The sequence below is a fragment of the Sarcophilus harrisii genome, chromosome 1, assembly GCF_902635505.1.
Source record: "Sarcophilus harrisii chromosome 1, mSarHar1.11, whole genome shotgun sequence".
In the NCBI taxonomy this organism is placed as follows: Eukaryota; Metazoa; Chordata; class Mammalia; order Dasyuromorphia; family Dasyuridae; genus Sarcophilus; species Sarcophilus harrisii.
Window position 1 is genome coordinate 225,589,039 of NC_045426.1, and position 17,471 is coordinate 225,606,509.

The following is a 17,471-nucleotide window of genomic DNA, read 5'->3' on the forward strand; positions in this document are numbered from 1 at the left end:
ATTGTCATGTTGTACAAGAAAAAAATCAGATCAGAAAGAAGAAAACCCACAAGAAAGAAAAAGCAAACAAACAAAAAAGGGTGAAAATACTATGCTTTAATCCTTATTCATTCTCCATAGATCCTGTACCTTCTTGAAATGTTATGTTCTAGTGTGCTCACATATGCCTACCACTACCATATGATCCTTTGAAACTTATAAAAATTTACCACCTGCCTTCACCATTAGCCCTTTGGATTATCACTATAATATGAATTCCTTGCATCCTCTAAAATGGCACTACTTTACCTTCTTTTTTTTCAGACTATTATATTTCTTTTACCCTGCTAAATGTATCCAAAATAGTCATTCATATTTGTATTTTTTTTTTTTGCTGAGGCAATTGGGGTTAAGTGCCTTGCCCAAGGTCACACAGCTGGGAAGTGTTAAGTGTCTGAGGTCAAATTTGAACTCAGGTCCTCCTGACTGCAGCTCTAGTGCTCTATTCACTGCACCACCTAGCTGTCCCACCTACCTATATTTTCTAACTGATGGGCTTCTGCCAGTGTGTGCCTAATTCTACACCCACTAATTGGAACCTTGCTGTTCCTGTGATAGCTTCCTAGTGACTACTAGTTTCTTTCTTCACTAATAATAAAATAAATTCAAATGAAAACAACACAGTTGTTTCAATTTATATCCACCAGACTGGTATAGATGCCAAATGATTAGAATTATGTAATCCCAGTCCCAAAGCCCATTGCTAGGATTCTTCCTCCTCATTGGTGAAGTTGAATGTCCTGGCCTGTGTGAAGGATGGGGCAGAGTTGACTAGAGAAGGAGACAGAAGAATTTTTAGTTGTTTAAGATCCTCTTAGAGTGAGAAGCTCTTAGCACTCTGCAGCAGTTTCAGATACTTCTGGCTTTCACCTTCGAAACAGAAGATGGAAGAAGCAGACACCACAGGAAGGTCAAAATGAGAAAACTTGACAGTCTCCATGATAAGTAGCCGAGACTCTCCAGCTTGAAGAGGATCTGAAGAAAAGAGAGCTCTCCTATCTTCCACTTGTGAGCTCCACCCTCCTCCCCATGCAGAGCAAGGCATTTGATTCCACCAGTGAGAATACTATTCCTGTACTTATAACTTTGAGGCGTGGGGTTACATTCATAAATAATGAAGGAATCATAGGAAGACAAGTACACTAATATACTGTTTTTTAATCACTTTAGAAAAAAAAGTTTAAAATCATATTAAAACTCACAGTTTTTTTTCTCTTTTGAAGGGATTATATTAAACAGTCTAACCTATGACTTTGTGATATCAGTACTTGTATACCACAAAGGAGAAAGTGTTTAAGAAAAAGTCATTGATGGATAGAGAGAAAGGTAGAAACATATATAAGTAAATATGTATGCTTGTGTGTAGATATATTTATAGATATACATATATTATATACATGTTACATATCATGTGTTTTGTGAATATATAATATGCATAGTAACACTTTTTTGTAGTAACAAAAAATAGAAAGGAAGTGACTAATTATTGATTGGGAAATAGTTGGGCAAATTGTGGCATATGAATCTGTGGTGCTCATAGCTTTGAAGCTACTACTCTGCTCTGCTGCAAAGAATAGCAGGGGTTTTGGCCTGAAGGTGTGAGAGAGTAAACTGTGTGATTCAATGGCATCAGAGAGTGATAGTCAAGGTCAAAGTAAAAGAGAACTAGGAACATGTGAAGATGGCATGGTTCTCACGGGGACTGGCAGCCAGTTTGATTCACATTGCTCTGTGATGTATAAGAGAACACTGGCATCAAATCAGAAGTGGAGACAATTTTTTCTGATTTTTAGTTCTCAGTGGAAGCTACATTGTTCCTCCCATGCTATAAATGAGCTGAAATTCTAATTCAGCATTTCTGCATATCCAGTTGATGACCAGTTCTAAAAAAAAATGTGAGTAGAGCATCTTGTGAGTTGTTACATGTTTTTTGCCTTTTCGGGAGAGGGCTCAAATTGCCTAGAATTCTTGGATCCAAAGTGATAGCTATGTCTAAAGAGATTTAGGCAATTTAAGACATTGATGGGCTTGCAAACGCCCTCAATAAGATCAAAGGGTCCATTTATTTAGAACTCATAGGACTTTTGTCCACCACCAGCCACTATTTTACCTATTAAAAAACTGAGAGCCAGAAAGATTGTGACACACAACATTCATGGACAGTAAGAGACAGGCGGTATATAAATCCAGGCTCTCTTACTCCAAAACCAGCGTTATTTCCATGAGCCCAAGTTGTGTTTCCTGCTCTTTATTGTTTGTTTTTATGTACTATTTGATTGTTAAGTGGTATCTTTTGTTTCTTAATTCAATGATAAGAAAACTTACCTTGTACAACATATATAAATAACTGTTATGCCATAGTCAATTAGTCATGTCGAACTTTTTGTGAACCCCTTTGGGATTTCCTTGGCAAAGATATTGGAGTGGTTTGCCATTTCCTTCTCCAGTCCATTTTATAGATGAAGAACTGAGGCAAACAGGGTGAAATGACTTGCCCAGGATCACACAGTAAATGTCTCAGAACACATCTTCCAGGTCTGGCACTATCTCCACTTCACCATCCCCTATATAAATATACATATTTATATAATATAGTTTATGTTATATTATATTATTATATATTATTTTATTATATATATTATATATTAATATATAATATTAATTAATATAATTTATATAATATAGACTATATAAATAGTGTTTTGATTAGACTCTCTGCCTCAATTTTCTCATCAGTCAAATCCATCTTCCACTCAGTTGCTAACGAGACCTTCCTAGAGCTATATGTCATACAGCGTTCCTGAATATGTGTCTCCATTCATGAGGAACAAAATTCATTAAACCAAGGCTATGTAACTTACACTCTTTAAAATATAGCATGGTCAAAAAGAAGAAAAATTAGCCAATGAGTAGGAGGCTCAGAATTAAATTATAGTAGGGTAGATCCACAAATTCATATGCTCCTACATACAATTGTTACCTCCCCCAAAGAAGAGGAAGAAGGTAGACTTTGTAGTAGTCATAGAGTACAGAATATTGCTCATATCAAAAAACACCAATATATGTGGACTCCTCAGTGTGTAGTTATCAGTGCCATCTAGTGGTTAAAAATATAATGGACCATTACTATGCCCAGAAAAAAAAAAAAAAGAATTCAGAAAATCTTGGGAATACTCATATGAATGAAAGTGAGCAGAATCAAGAAGCAAATTTACATCATTATCATATTAATTTAAAGGAAAAACACATTGAAAAATTTTAGATATCTGATCAACAATACATCTGCCTCTTGGTAGAAAATTGACTAAATATAGATGTCCAATTCCATACATGTCCAATGCATTGATTTCTTTTTCCTTCATTCTGCTTATTTGTGTTAAGGAAATGTTGTAATTTGTGAGAATGTGGACCTCCTTGGGAGGTAACCCTAATGTTTCAAAATAAAAAAAAATCTTTTTTTTCCAACCAACAAACATTTATTGAATGCCAGTAGACTGTCGGGCATGATGCTAGGTGATAGGGATACAAAAACAAAAACCCTAATTGTTCCCTCCCTCAAAAAGTTTACATTCAGTAAGGGGAGATGGCATGTACACATAAAAGTATATACAAAATAAATAACAATATTTTGGAGGCATGCCTGGGGTGAATAGGACCTTAAGTTTTCATGAAAATGGTGGTGGTTGAGCTGAGAGTGAAAAAAGCTAGAGATTCTCAGAGGTAGAGTTGGGGAAAAAGTACATAAGAAGAACAAGATGTACAGAGGTACAAAAACAGGAAATGAGTGACATTGTGATACCCAGAAGGCCAATATGGTTGGATTGAAGAGTGTGTAAAGGGGAGAAATGTATAAGGCTGAAAAGGTATATTGAAGCTAAGTGGTAACAGCCTCTAAATGCCAAACAGATGAGGCACAGGGGAACTGGAATTCACTGAGTAAGAGAATTACATGGTTAGATTTGTGACTTAGGAATATCTCTTTGCAGTTGTGTGAAAGATGGATTAGAAAAGGGAGAATTAAGGAAAGAAAATCAATTAGACCACAACCTACATCTAGATAAGAGATGACATGAGCTTAAACTTGAGTGGGGGCCATGTGAGGAGAAAGACTGGGATGAATGTGAGAGGCGTAGAGGCACAGGAAATGAACTGGAAAAATAGGGTAAGAGGCAAAAATGACTGTGAAGTAGTGAATCTGCATGAACTTAAAGGATGGTAATAATGCCTTCCACAGAAATAGGCAGGTTTGGAAATGTAGAGGATAGGGCTGGAAGTAATGAGTTATATTTTAGACATTTTGGTTATATGGCACTCAAGAGATAAAAAGGCTGGATATACATAAATTTGGGAGTCATCTGCATAGAGATGATCATTAAAGTCTTAGGAACTGATGAAATGAAAGAAAAAAAGATGGCAGAATGAGAGTTAGATGACCTGAGTTTTATTTAATGTATTGTAACAGTAAATAACTGGGAGATGTTGAGAAAGCCATATAGTCCTCAGGTTTATTTGTTAAAAAAGAAAAAGAAGGGAAGGAAAGAAGGAGGGAGGAAGGAAGGAAGGAAGGAAGGAAGGAAGGAAGGAAGGAAGGAAGGAAGGAAGGAAGGAAGGAAGGAAGGGAAGAAGGGAAGGAGGGAGAAAGGGAAGAAGGAAGAAAGGTAAGGAGGAAGGGAGGAAAGGAGGGAGAGAAAGAGAGAGAGAGGGAAGGAGGGAGGGAAGGAAAGAGGAAGAAAGGGAAGGAGGGAGGGAAGAAGGAAGGAAGGGAGGGAAGGAGGAAGAGAAGAAGGAAAGAAGGAAGGAAAGGAGGGAGGGAGGGAGGGAAGGAAGAAGGAAGGGAGGGAGAGAAGAAGAGAAGAAGGAAAGAAGGAAGGGAGGGAGGGAAGAAGAGAAGAAGGAAAGAAGGAAGGGAGGGAGGGAGAGAAGGAAGGAGTGAGGGAAGGAAAGAAGGGAGGGAGGGAGGAAGGGAAAAAGGGAGGGAGGAAGGGAGGAAGGAAGAGAGGGAGATGGAGAGGGAGGGACAGAAGGGCTAGCCTTTTTAAGATAGCAAAGAACTGGAATCAAAGTCAGTACCATCAATTGAAAAATTGACTAAAAATGTGATATGTTCATGCAATGCATTAGTATCATGTAATAAGAATAACAAAGGTGAGGAATATAAAGAACTTTGGGAAAAACATATAGGCAGCTATAGAGTGAAACAAGTATAAACAAAAGAACAATATGGACAATTACTATAAAAATGTAAATGAAAAGAACTCTAGAAAATTGAAAATCCAATAACATAAAAGAAAATAAAAATAACTTTCTCCTCTTAGCAAAGAGGCTGGAATTTAGTAGAGGAAAATCTTATATACATTTTCAGATGCAGTACCTATTACTGGGTATTTTTGCTTAACTCTTTTCCATTGTTAAAAAAAGGAATCAAATTGTTTTAAAAGTGGTATAATATTTCCAAAAGTGACAATGATGTAAAAACAAAAGGCATTAGTCTAAACTTATTTTTTAAAAAGAGGTGGGATTAAGCTATAGGAACTCTAAGTTCCTTCCTAGATCTAAATTATCTGATTCCAGAATGGCTTTCCTATAATTCCCATTGTATACTAACATAACAGCAACTAATATTACTAGAACATGAATATTTGCTACTAAAATGAAAGCTATTATGATTCGTTTTCCTACAGAAACTTAATTCTTTTCCCTGGAAAGCTTTCAACTTTACATACATAAAAAATGATGGGGGGGGAAATGAGTTTTAGACCTGATAAAAACAGACAAAAATTTATAACACAGTTCTTGTAAATACATAAACAACAGGTGTAAGCAATTTGAAAAGCTTTTGCTTTAGGGAAGAAGAAGCTTGGCATAATGGCTAGAGAGCCTGTTTTGGAGTTAGGAAGACCTAGAGTCATGTACCACCACTGACATACATCGGCAGTGTGATTTTGTCACTTAATTTCTCAATGCCTTCTGGCATCTCTCTAAAATTATAAATTGGAAAGCACATGCTGATCTATATTGGTAGAAGGCATTTCCTCACAGTTAGTTCCCTGTAGGGATAAAATCAGAGATCAAATGCAAATATCCATCTATTTATCTTTCTAACTACTATTAGAAGCTGATAATTAGGGACAAGGAGATAGGAGTTAGAGATTTGATTGCAGATTTGATTGATACTTAATCAATAGACTGGTGAGAAGGAGGATTTATGTATACCTATTTCAGAAAAGAACTAGTGACTAGACAGTAAAACTGCAGTCTATATATTTAGATATTTAGAGGAAGGCAAAGTTGGATGAAAGGATAGAGCACAGTAGATATATATATCCTGATCCTCTCTGGGCTCATTCTCCTAATCCCCTCCCACTCTGGAAGATTGGATTCTTAGAGGGTGGTTTACTACTTCTCCCCTTACAGGTGGAGTAACCCTGAAAGATTAACGATTAACTGTAAGTTACTATAACTTCTGTGCTCCAATTTTGATTACTCAGTTCATAGTTTCTCAATAACAATCTAGTGGGTAAATCAATTATCTTCTATACAAAGATATTTACTGAAATATGAAAATGAAAGGAATTACAAAAAAATCTTCCCTTCCCCAACTTGGATCATACAATCTTCCCACATCACTCACTGAGTCCCTGGGGAGAATAGTTAGTTCAAAATATTAGCTGACACACAACCTTTCTAACCCTGGGAGATAGGAATCTCCCACCCAAGTTCACGTCTGTGTGTGACATGATTAATGTGTAAATCATTCCCTTACTCAGCTGAACTGCTAGCTGCAGAATGAAGTATTTCACTTGGCAGATGGGTTTTTCCTCAGGACTGTCTTTTTACCCCCTTCAGTTATTGCTGTGGCCAGCTCTAGAACTCTAATTGTGGGCAGACTCCCCTGTGGTTTTCATGGATCCATTCATCTCCCCATTACACTGGTAGCTAAGTCACTCCCATTTCAGAATATTTCTTCACTTGTAATAAATAATAAACACAAAACCCCCCAAATAGGAGCACCATGTATTTATAGATGTGTCATCTATGTGAGGGCGCCTTCCCTACCTGGAAACTCAAAACAATCCTCAATCAAAAGCTGACAGCAAAAGAGTTTGAGAAGTCTTTTGCTAGAACCATTTGCAGGAGTTCCAGTTCAAGATTCTACTTTAGTCTTTCTGACTCCTTAACCAATAACATTTTTCATCATTATGTAGATACTCCCAGATCTTCAGTCTCTCATGACTGAAAACTGGTTCTTCCAAATACCACATGCTGGAATTGCAGCATAAAAAAAATCCTTTGTATTCTCAACATAACCCACCAGGAAGAGCAAATACTCTAATGACTGGAATCTAATTATCCAGTGTTCTTTTAAATATATGTGTATATGTAGGTTGTGCATATATAATACACACACATATAACAGAAATTGAACCTTGGGTTTTCTATAGGATCTAAGACAGTACATAATGACAGCAATAATAATGTGAATATGACTCCATTAAATAGCTAACACAGTCACAGATCACAGATCACAAAGGAAGTGTTACCCATTGATAGAAGCAAGGGGATTCATTTTCCCTAGAGCCGACTGTCTAATTATAATATATCTTCAGTATCATCTCTCTTTCTCTTTCAGGTTGCTTAGGGCATGATGTATTTTGTTTCTTTATTCAGGTGAGTATTTGAAAGTAAATAGCCAAAGGTGCAAGCATGCAAAGCTTCATGTGGGCAAATTTGTGTGAAGTCTGTTTTTCCATAACCAGTAGAGCTGTGGTACAATTCCATGGTTTAGGGATTTTCTATTTCAAAGCTGATGAAGTTTTGATCTTTGGGAAAATGTGATTTACTCTTCTTAAGTTTACTGTTTTCAATTAGATTTTTTTCTCAAAAAAGCTTCCTGCAGCATATGGGACATCAAAGAACTTTTGGAAAATGGCACCATGATGAGGAAGAAGGGGAAATGTGCAAAATATGCAAATAAAAGCACTGGCTTAAAAATAAAAAGAAATGAAAATACTTGGTAAAACATAACGTGTAGTATGTAAATTACTTGAACTACTAGGAAAACATATCTAGACCTTTTGTCACTTTCAAATTGTGACTGGAGTCATTTATCTCAAAAAGAAAATAAAGTACAATGAATTCATCTTTCCTCTTCCTGTAGTTACCAAAAGCAAATCAAAAAATAAAAATTCTTAAAATCTTTCAGCATGTGGAATTTGAAGGAGCCAGTTTCCAGTCATAAGAGACTGAAGGTCATCTATATAATGATGAAAAGTGTTTTGGTTGAGGAGTCAGAAAGACTAAAGTAGAATCTTAAGCAAATCTCTTGCAAATGGTTCTAGCAAAAGACTTCTCGATCTCTTTTCTGTCAGTTTTTGAAAAAGGATTGTTTTAAATTTCCAAGTAGGGAAGGTTTCCCTCACACAGATGACACATGTCTATAAATACATGGTGCTCCTATTTGGGGGATTTTGTGTTTATTATTTATTTCAATCTCTTAAACCTTGACTATATAACCCTTACTTTCACCTAATAAAATTCTCATACTTTAAAGCCTAGCTCAAGTAACATTCAGGAAATCTGCTGAAAAAGACTGCTGCTTTCTCAATTTTTTTCTAAAACAGTGACTTTGTACTGTCTTGCATTCTATAGTATGCATGTTGCCCCCATTATTAAAGTGAAAGATTCTTTAAAGAAGTCTGTGCCTTTCTTTCCTTAACACTTAGAAAAATGACCTGTGACCATTAGCACTTTATAAATGTTTATTAAATTGAATTTTACATCTAATATTTCAGTGTTATAATACATTACCCCCTTTCAAGCACCCTAGAGGCCAAATCAGTCCCTTTGCTGTTCCTCACACACAAGATTCTATCTTCTATCTCCTTGCCTTGACACTGGTTTTCACCCATAACTGAAATGCACTTGTCCCTCTCTGCCTTATATGCCCTGGTTTTCTTCAAGACTTAACTAAAGTATCACTTCCTGCATGATGCCTTTCCTGGAAGCTATTTCTCTTGCCTTCATCCCCTGAAGATTACATCATATTTACTTTTTGCATGTGTTTTATATATGTGTATGTAGTAGGCTGCAATTCATTGATCCTTGCATGGAATTGGATCTTTAAGCAGCATCCCAGGATGCATGCATCAGAGGTCCCCTGAAAATTTCTAGAAATTTCAAGGAACATGTTACTCAGTGATGAAGGACTATGAATTTTGAGATGATTAAACAATCTCTTATTGACCACTTTATAGAAAAAGATATTTATTCATCCTTTATCTTTTTTGTCTTTCCATAATTTGTTTAGTTATTCCTTAATTGATGGGCATCCCTTTAATATCCAATGCTTTGCCACCACAAAAAAGAGCTGCTATAAATATTTTTATACATGTATGTGCTTTCCCTTTTTAAAAAAATTTCTTTAGGATGTAGAACCACAAAAGGTACTGCTTGGATAAAAGACTCTTGTCTCTCTCTTTCTCCCTCTTTACCTCCCTTCTTCCCTTCCTCCTTCCATCTCTTTTCTCTCCCCACCTCTCCTTGTCCCTGTCCCTATGCAGTTTTATTGCCCTTTGGGCATATTTTCAAATTGCTCTCCAGAATCGTTAGATCAGTTTGCAACTCCACCAACAATGCATTAGTTTCTCAAAATTTCCACATTCTTAATAAGATGATAACTGTAAGCTCTTAGAACAATGCCAAAAACATAGTAGGCCATATTAATATTAGCTATTATTATGATTATCACATAGTCTTCTGAATTTGTCCCATTATAGCCTCTCTCATTCAACTATCATGAAAAAAACGACTTCTTTTCTCCAAAGCCAACCTCACTACTCTTCATCCCATCCCTAAATTTCTTCTCATTCTAGAAATTTATTCTACCTCTGGATTTCTCACACTGGAAATATACTCAGTGTAAGTAATTCCTTCCTCTGATTATCTTGTTTTCCCTTAGGACCTCTAGTCTAAGAAAAATACTCAAGTCATCCATGTCTTCATTCTATTCTAGATCCTATTTCTGTCTTTCTAGACATTCTCTAATGAAGAGGGAACCCCAAAACTCTGAAAATCCTTAAAGGAGAAAACCTCCTTCAACTCTGCCTCAGTGAGGGGACTCCACCCCAAGCACAAACAGTTTCATCTTTGTCATCTGGGTGGGGTCGGCTCAGTCCCAAAACCCATTGAATTCAATTCAAATTCTAATCCTGGCTGAAACCCAGTGAGGAACCAACCTGGGACTCTACCCACGAGCCCCCTTCAACTTGTAGCCAAATCTCCTATTATAAAAGAGCTAAACTAAAACCCTCTCTTTGCAGAGGTTCCAAACATGCCAGCACCATGCTTGGCACCCCAAGGGTCTCTGCCCACTGGAAAGCTGTTTCCAGTGCCCTCTTCTCTTCACCCTCACCTATTTCCTTAACTAGACTTTACTTCCAATCCCCATAATAAACCTCTTTTATCAATCTAGGTTTTGGGGTCTGTAAATCCTTTACAGAGGATCTTGCACTGCCACTAGACCTCATTTAATTCCCTGACCACCAGAAATCCTAATTTCATTTGGGTACCCCAAATCTAAACCTCATCACTACCATCCCCATATACAGGTACTTTCCTCCACTCCAACCTCTTTTCAGCTTCAATTTCTGTGTTGTCTTCCTCATTATAATATAAGCTCCTTGAGGACAGAAATGGTCTTTATGTTTGTATTTGTATTCCCATTCCTTAGCATGTCTGACACACTGTAAACACTTAATAAATGCTTATTTACCATGATTTGACTTGACTTCTCCAGTAGATTGGAGAACACCCCCATTAACTTCATTCTAATTTTCATTCTTTCCTTACCTACAGTTTCCTTTCATTGTATACAAATGAATACAAGCCTCTTCCATACTAAAAAAGTTCATTAAATCCTACTATGCCTTAGTATCTATTGTTTTAAATCTCCCCTCCCCTTCTTAGCAAAAATCTTTGTAAAAGCCATATATACTCTACCTCACTTCTTTCAAATCTTTGCCTTTTCTTAATCTTTATCCTTTTTACCTCTCTAGAGCATGTGATACTTTTGATCACTGTCTCCTAAATACACCCTCTGTCTGGGTTTTCATAAACACCCTCAGTTGATTATCCTCCTACTTTTCTGGTTGCTCCTACTCAGTCTTATTTCTTGTATCTTCAATCATATCCTATCTCCTAATTTCGTGTGTCTCTCAAGATTCTAACCTAAGTCTTCTCTCCTTATTTTTTCCCTTGGTAATGTCATTAGCTTTTATGGATTCAATTATCATCTCTAAGCAGTTGATTCAACTCTTTATATTTAGGTTATGCTAGAACCAGTTTAAACTGACTCTTGAGAACTGATTGGTAAATTTTCAGTATGAGCATTTACATTTCAGAATTGGCGAACAGTACAAATCTGGCTCTGATTTATTATTTTGTTGGTTGTCTAGTTTTGTAATAGATATTCTATATGCATCTTAAATTCACAAATCCAAAACAGATCTCATTACCTTTCTGACCTACTCCAATCTCCCACTCCCTCCTTCCCTCTCCCTCTCTTTCTCCCTCCTTCCCTCCCTTCCTCTGTCCATCTCTCTCTCTCTCCCCCCCCTCCCTGTCCCTGTCCCTGTCCCTCTCCTTTCTCTCTCTCTCCCAACCCTGTCCCTGTCCCCCCCCCTCTCAGGCATGTGCACACACACACACACACACACACATTCTTTATTACTGTCTAGACCCTAAGACACCAATATCTTTCTGGTCAATCATGTTCACAATCTCAATATGGAGCTCAACTCATTCATTGCTCCAGCTCACCCAGTCCTGCTCAACATGTCTCACATATCTTATGTGGACTATTTAGATAGAAGTCTACTGGGCTCCTTGTCCCAAACATATACTTTATTATATATGATGAAAACAAAATCACCCAAATAGGAACACCATGTATTTATAGACATGAGTCATTTGTGTGAGGGAGACGGTCCCTACTTGGAAACTCAAAACAATCCTAGTTCAAAAACCAACAGGAAAGTGATTGAGAAATCTTTTTGCTAGAACCCCTCCCCCATGCCTCATGGTGTTTTATACCTAACTAACTCTTTTAGAATACTAAAACCCTTTTAGGATTTAGCTTGCCAGTCAATGGTACACCCCCACCTCATAAAGGATTTCCATTCTCCTAGTTAATTATGAATTCCACTGGGAAACTTGTCTTTTCTTTTTAAAAAAACAAAACCAAAAAAAACCTTTTCCTTGGTAACCCTATTGCTCTCCCAAATCTATTTTATATTTACCACTCCTGGTGTCTATAATTTTCTCATAAATAAACTTATCTTTTGCCAAAGAAAATCACCATTGTAAATTCTTCATTTGACCAAACTCCAACATTTGGTGCCTACAGCAATCTCATCATCTGGTGCCTGAACCCCAGACACATCATTTGGAACTAGGAATTGCTACCCTGAACATATCACTAGAAAATACTTAGGTTTTGAAAGTGAAGTATCAACTTCTTAGGAAAATAAACACTGTTATAAATTTGTGTGTATATATACATATATATGTGTGTGTGTGTGTGTGTGTGTGTGTGTGTGTGTGTGTGTGTTTCTATCAACATATATAGCTGTGAGACTTTTGTATTCAACTTTTGTTTCAGGTAGCAGAAATAAATAGCTATTCTGTTTCCTAATCTGCTGAACACTGAAGACATTTCTACTCTTGCCTTGGGGAGACTCTAGATATTAATTAAAATCTAAAATTTGAATAATGAGACTGTTGACAGAGAGGGAACCGAATAATTGGGTAAAAGTCCAAAAGGTATATATGAGATAAAAAGGCTGTCTTTTGTTTTAAGTTAGTCAGGCTCCTTCAGTACTGAAGTTGGTCCTCTTATACCTAGGGTTTAGAGCTGAGAGGTACCCCTAAATGGAAAAAGAGAAAGTATAATGCCACAGCTTTCTAGGTCCATCAGAGGCTATTAGTGTTCAACTATACAATATATGTGAATGTTATCTCTCTTTTAGAATATAAGTGATATAAGATCAGAGCCCTCATCTCCAATATCCCCAGTGCTTACACATGGTAAGAATTAAATATATGTTTTTTGATTGACTAATTGATTGAAAGGTCAGAATATGAGAAAATATGTTACGTCGTTACAAGTTCTAATACTGGACATGTTGATGAATAGTACTGAGAAAGAAAAGTCCCTCCCAAAGTTAAATAGATTAACTTTGATTTCATCAAACAAATATTTCCAGGGGACAACTCTAATTACAAGAGGTAATTAAAGCTGGTCACAATGCAGTTCATCACCTAGGATGATGAATTAAATAGAAGAAAGCATAAACCCTCTAAAGAAACCTAATGGCTTTCTTTAAATGATGCTCAGATCAAATGCTATTTAAAAGAATCTAGGGGGAGGTAATGATTAAAAGAAACCCCTACTAATGGGTACTAAACATTTCAGAAATTAATCATCCCATTACACTTGGCATTTGTCATTTCTGTTTCACAACAGGAATGTTGCAAACACTACCAAATGTAGCCTACCTTTAATAAATATCAAAATGGCTTTTGTTAGTAATAAATGAAAGAATGGAGGGCTAAGGGAAAGAAACATGATATATGTAGGTCAGAAATACAAATTATGAAAATATACTAAATTTCAAGTTGTAGATTGAAGCAGGCTAAATCTACATTGGATCACAGAATTCCACAACATTCTAAAATTTACTAATTGCCCAGTTCAATGTCCTGCTGCAATTCCAGCTATATGTCATTATCATTACCTTTTTATATAAGTTTAATATATAACTTATCATTATTATCTTTTCATTAGGTATGTAATATATTCTCAGTTGGTACTACAAAAGATATTCCCATGGTGTGTACTGCATATGCAGAGAAAGAAATGTGATTCTAGGGACATTATATTTCTTTCTTGTTATATTTCTCTTTCCATGAAATTATTCAAATTCTTGTTCTGCCTTCCTTGACTTAGTTCTAGTTCCTTAAAGGAATTGGCTGCCCAGATTCTATTTTCACAAAATCTTCCATTTTGGAGCCTTCCAAATTGGATTCACTCAGTTTTCTTTAGGAATGTTGGAAATAACAGAATCTCAAAAGTGAAGGAATTTAGGATTCATTGAATATAATCCAAATCTAAAAAATAATCCTTCTAGAACATCCCTGACAAATGTTCACCTGGTATCTGCTTAAAAACCCTAGAGAAGGGGAATCTATTTCCTTTCAAAATAACCAATTCCAGTTTTGCATAGCTCTAGTTAAGGGTTTTATTTCTTTATTTTTCCTTATCATGTAGCCCCTCTTCCAAAGCCCATTGATATGGATCTCTTTCCTAATTGGTAGAGATGAATGCCAGGGGCTGCCTGAAAGGACAGAGTGGAATGGGCAGCAAGAGTTCCAATCTCCTTCAATCCTTTTCAAGCTTTGAGTTATTTCAAATGTTTCTCACTTCAAGCTTAAAGAGGAGAGATAGAAAATGCCAACCTCATCTAAAGTTGCCAAAAGAAAAGACTCTAAGAAGACACAGGAAGGGTTGGCGATTTTCATATTGTCCCTATTCCTAGTTTACTAGACTAGAAACTGTGGGAAGTTTCCCCTTTGGAGATAAAATTTAGTATTCTTTTGTGAGTTGAGCTGAGTGTTTTCACTCCCAATGGAGAATACTCCTTCATTATGGATTGACTGGTATACATTCTTCTATCTATATCTTCTCTGATTTCTGTTTTGCAACAATTTGAATACATCAGTTTCTTAACTATTCACTAATAATCACTTCCTAGAATCTTCAACCAAGCAGAATTTTAGAGTTGCAGCTGACTTTTAATAGAAGAAACAAATAAGGGAGAAAAAAAAACTTATCAGATTTTTATTTTAATAAATAACAAAACTCTCATGAAATAACAAAAATCATATTTAAAATATAAACCTGAAGAGCTTTTGTGATCTACTATTTATACAGACAAGACCAAGATATCTACAGGGAGCTACCTAGAATGCAGAATGGATATCATGTTATACAGCATAACTTCTTAAACTTTTTCCACTTGTGACCTCTTTTCACCTGAGAAATTTTGCACAACCCTGGATATATAGGTATATAAAATGGGTTTCCAAATCAAACATTTACTGGTAATAAGTCAGAATTTTGTGAGCCCCGACCGTAGATGGGGTCGCAACCCACAGTTTAAGAAGCTTTGTACAAGACCTAAAGAGAAGTTGCACAGAATGAAGAGTTGTGGAGAGATTGTTTTCTGCACCATTTGGAGAAAGTAGAATCTGAATGACGTTACCAGGCATATTTGAGCTTCTCTTGATATTAGTAAGAAGGGAATTATCAAAGTTATCACTGTAATTATTAACTTTCAATAAATCATTTATAATTTTAATATATACATGGAGATACCTTAAGACCAAATTTTTAATCTATCAAATTAAGGGGTTTGTTATACTCCACAAACAGTAGTCTCAGTGGGATTTTGAATTATTTGAACCTTTTGGTCAATTATATGTCTATGAAGATACTTTCTGTTGTAGAATTTCCATTTGTGACTGCTCACTTGTTCTCTCTTCATCAAGGATACTCTTGAAATGTGTGTAGATTATTCTCATAAAGATTTTGTGACTATTAATGTAAAAGTAAGAGTGTACAAAAATAACAATTTATATTATAATATCAATATTATAAAAATGAAAAAACTGGAAGATTTAATTCTTATTATCAATTATTAATAAAATTAAAATAAAATTATCAGAACAGAGAACAATTCATATGACATCTGTCAAAATACAATTTTAGAAGCTATGAGAACCATGTTCAATACAATGACCATTCATGATTCCAGAGGACTGATGATGAAACATATCATATATAAAAAGGTAATAGATACAGAGCTCAGAATGGGACATATAAACTTCTGCATACATTCATTAGGGGAATTTGTTTTTCTTGTCGATATTTATTTATTAAAAGAAATTTGCTTTTTTTTTTCTTTTTTTCATCATGAAATAGCATGTGAATAGAGAGAAAATAGATATCTGTTAAGTTTTTTAAATAGAGAAGGGAGATACAGGGTATTACAAGTGTGAAATGTTACATAAACTTTTAGTTGAAGTCATGCTATTATTAGTTTTATTTACCTATGTCCTTTCATAAAGTGAGTCATTTGTAAATGTTTGTAATTTAAAAACAAACCCATCAATAAAACTGTGTTTAAAAAGAAAATCAAATAATTCCTCTCTCATAAAAAATGTAATAATAATTAAAAATTGATTATAATAAAGGTATCATACATATTTATATATGGTGTAATTTAAGCTACCATTATCACTACTATTCATAGATAATCTTTACTCTATTCCATATTTCTTTGTACAATTAGGCATTTAAACAATATTTAATAGTGGTGATGATGAGTACAATGATAATTGATAATAATGATAATAAATGAAATCCTCCTTTATCCCTTTGTCAGCAATCAGCTTTCCCTTCCCTTCAAACCTCACATAATATTCTTAGGGACAAAAAGTATTCTTCCTATTCCTTCCCCAGTGAATAATTCTAAAGATTAACTTCTGTTACAAACTTTGAGATTTACCTAAGTTGTGGACTGTATCTGATTTTGAATTAATGAGGACCATTGAAATATTCTTCTTCATATTCCCTTATTTGTCCCTTGGTAAAGAAAGGTAAAGTTAACTAGTTAATTATATGATTGCTTAATACTCTGACAGAATATTACAAATCCTCCAGGACACTTTCTTACTGAGTTTAAGATAGGAAGAATGGACCGTTAAAGCCTAATTTGTTTCAAGGATTATCAAAATAGATCATCATCATCTGGGACCATCTGGGAAGCAGATGACAAGACATTCCACTCTTAGTTGAGGGTCAATTCAGATGACTAACATAAACCAGAGCAAACCTTATTATATACAATTTAGGAAGTTTGGGACCAGCTAATTCTATATTGTGAAAATGGAATGGTTAATGACTTTATTAATCATTTTGATTTGCTCAAGCTCCCTTACTATCTAAAAAAGGCAGACTGACCTGGGAATCAAATAAAACTGAACATTCCTTAAGATGGATGTATTGAAATTTATTGCAGTATTTGTGCATTGGAAGTTCCTTGAGGTACTGGTATATTGTACCCAACATACTTCCCCTCCTATGCCAAATAACTCGAAATAGTTCCCTTCCTAGGCTAAATAACCAACACAGACTTATTCATATCAACTCCAGTTCTGCAAAACAACTCAGCAATTGAGATAACCTGATTAAAACCACTATGTGTTTATACTCCTTACCTCGCTGTGATTTTTCTTCTTATAATCCCTGCTGCCCGTGTCCACCTTATGCACAGTTCTAAATGTGCTCCCATGTATACATGTCTGCTTACTTA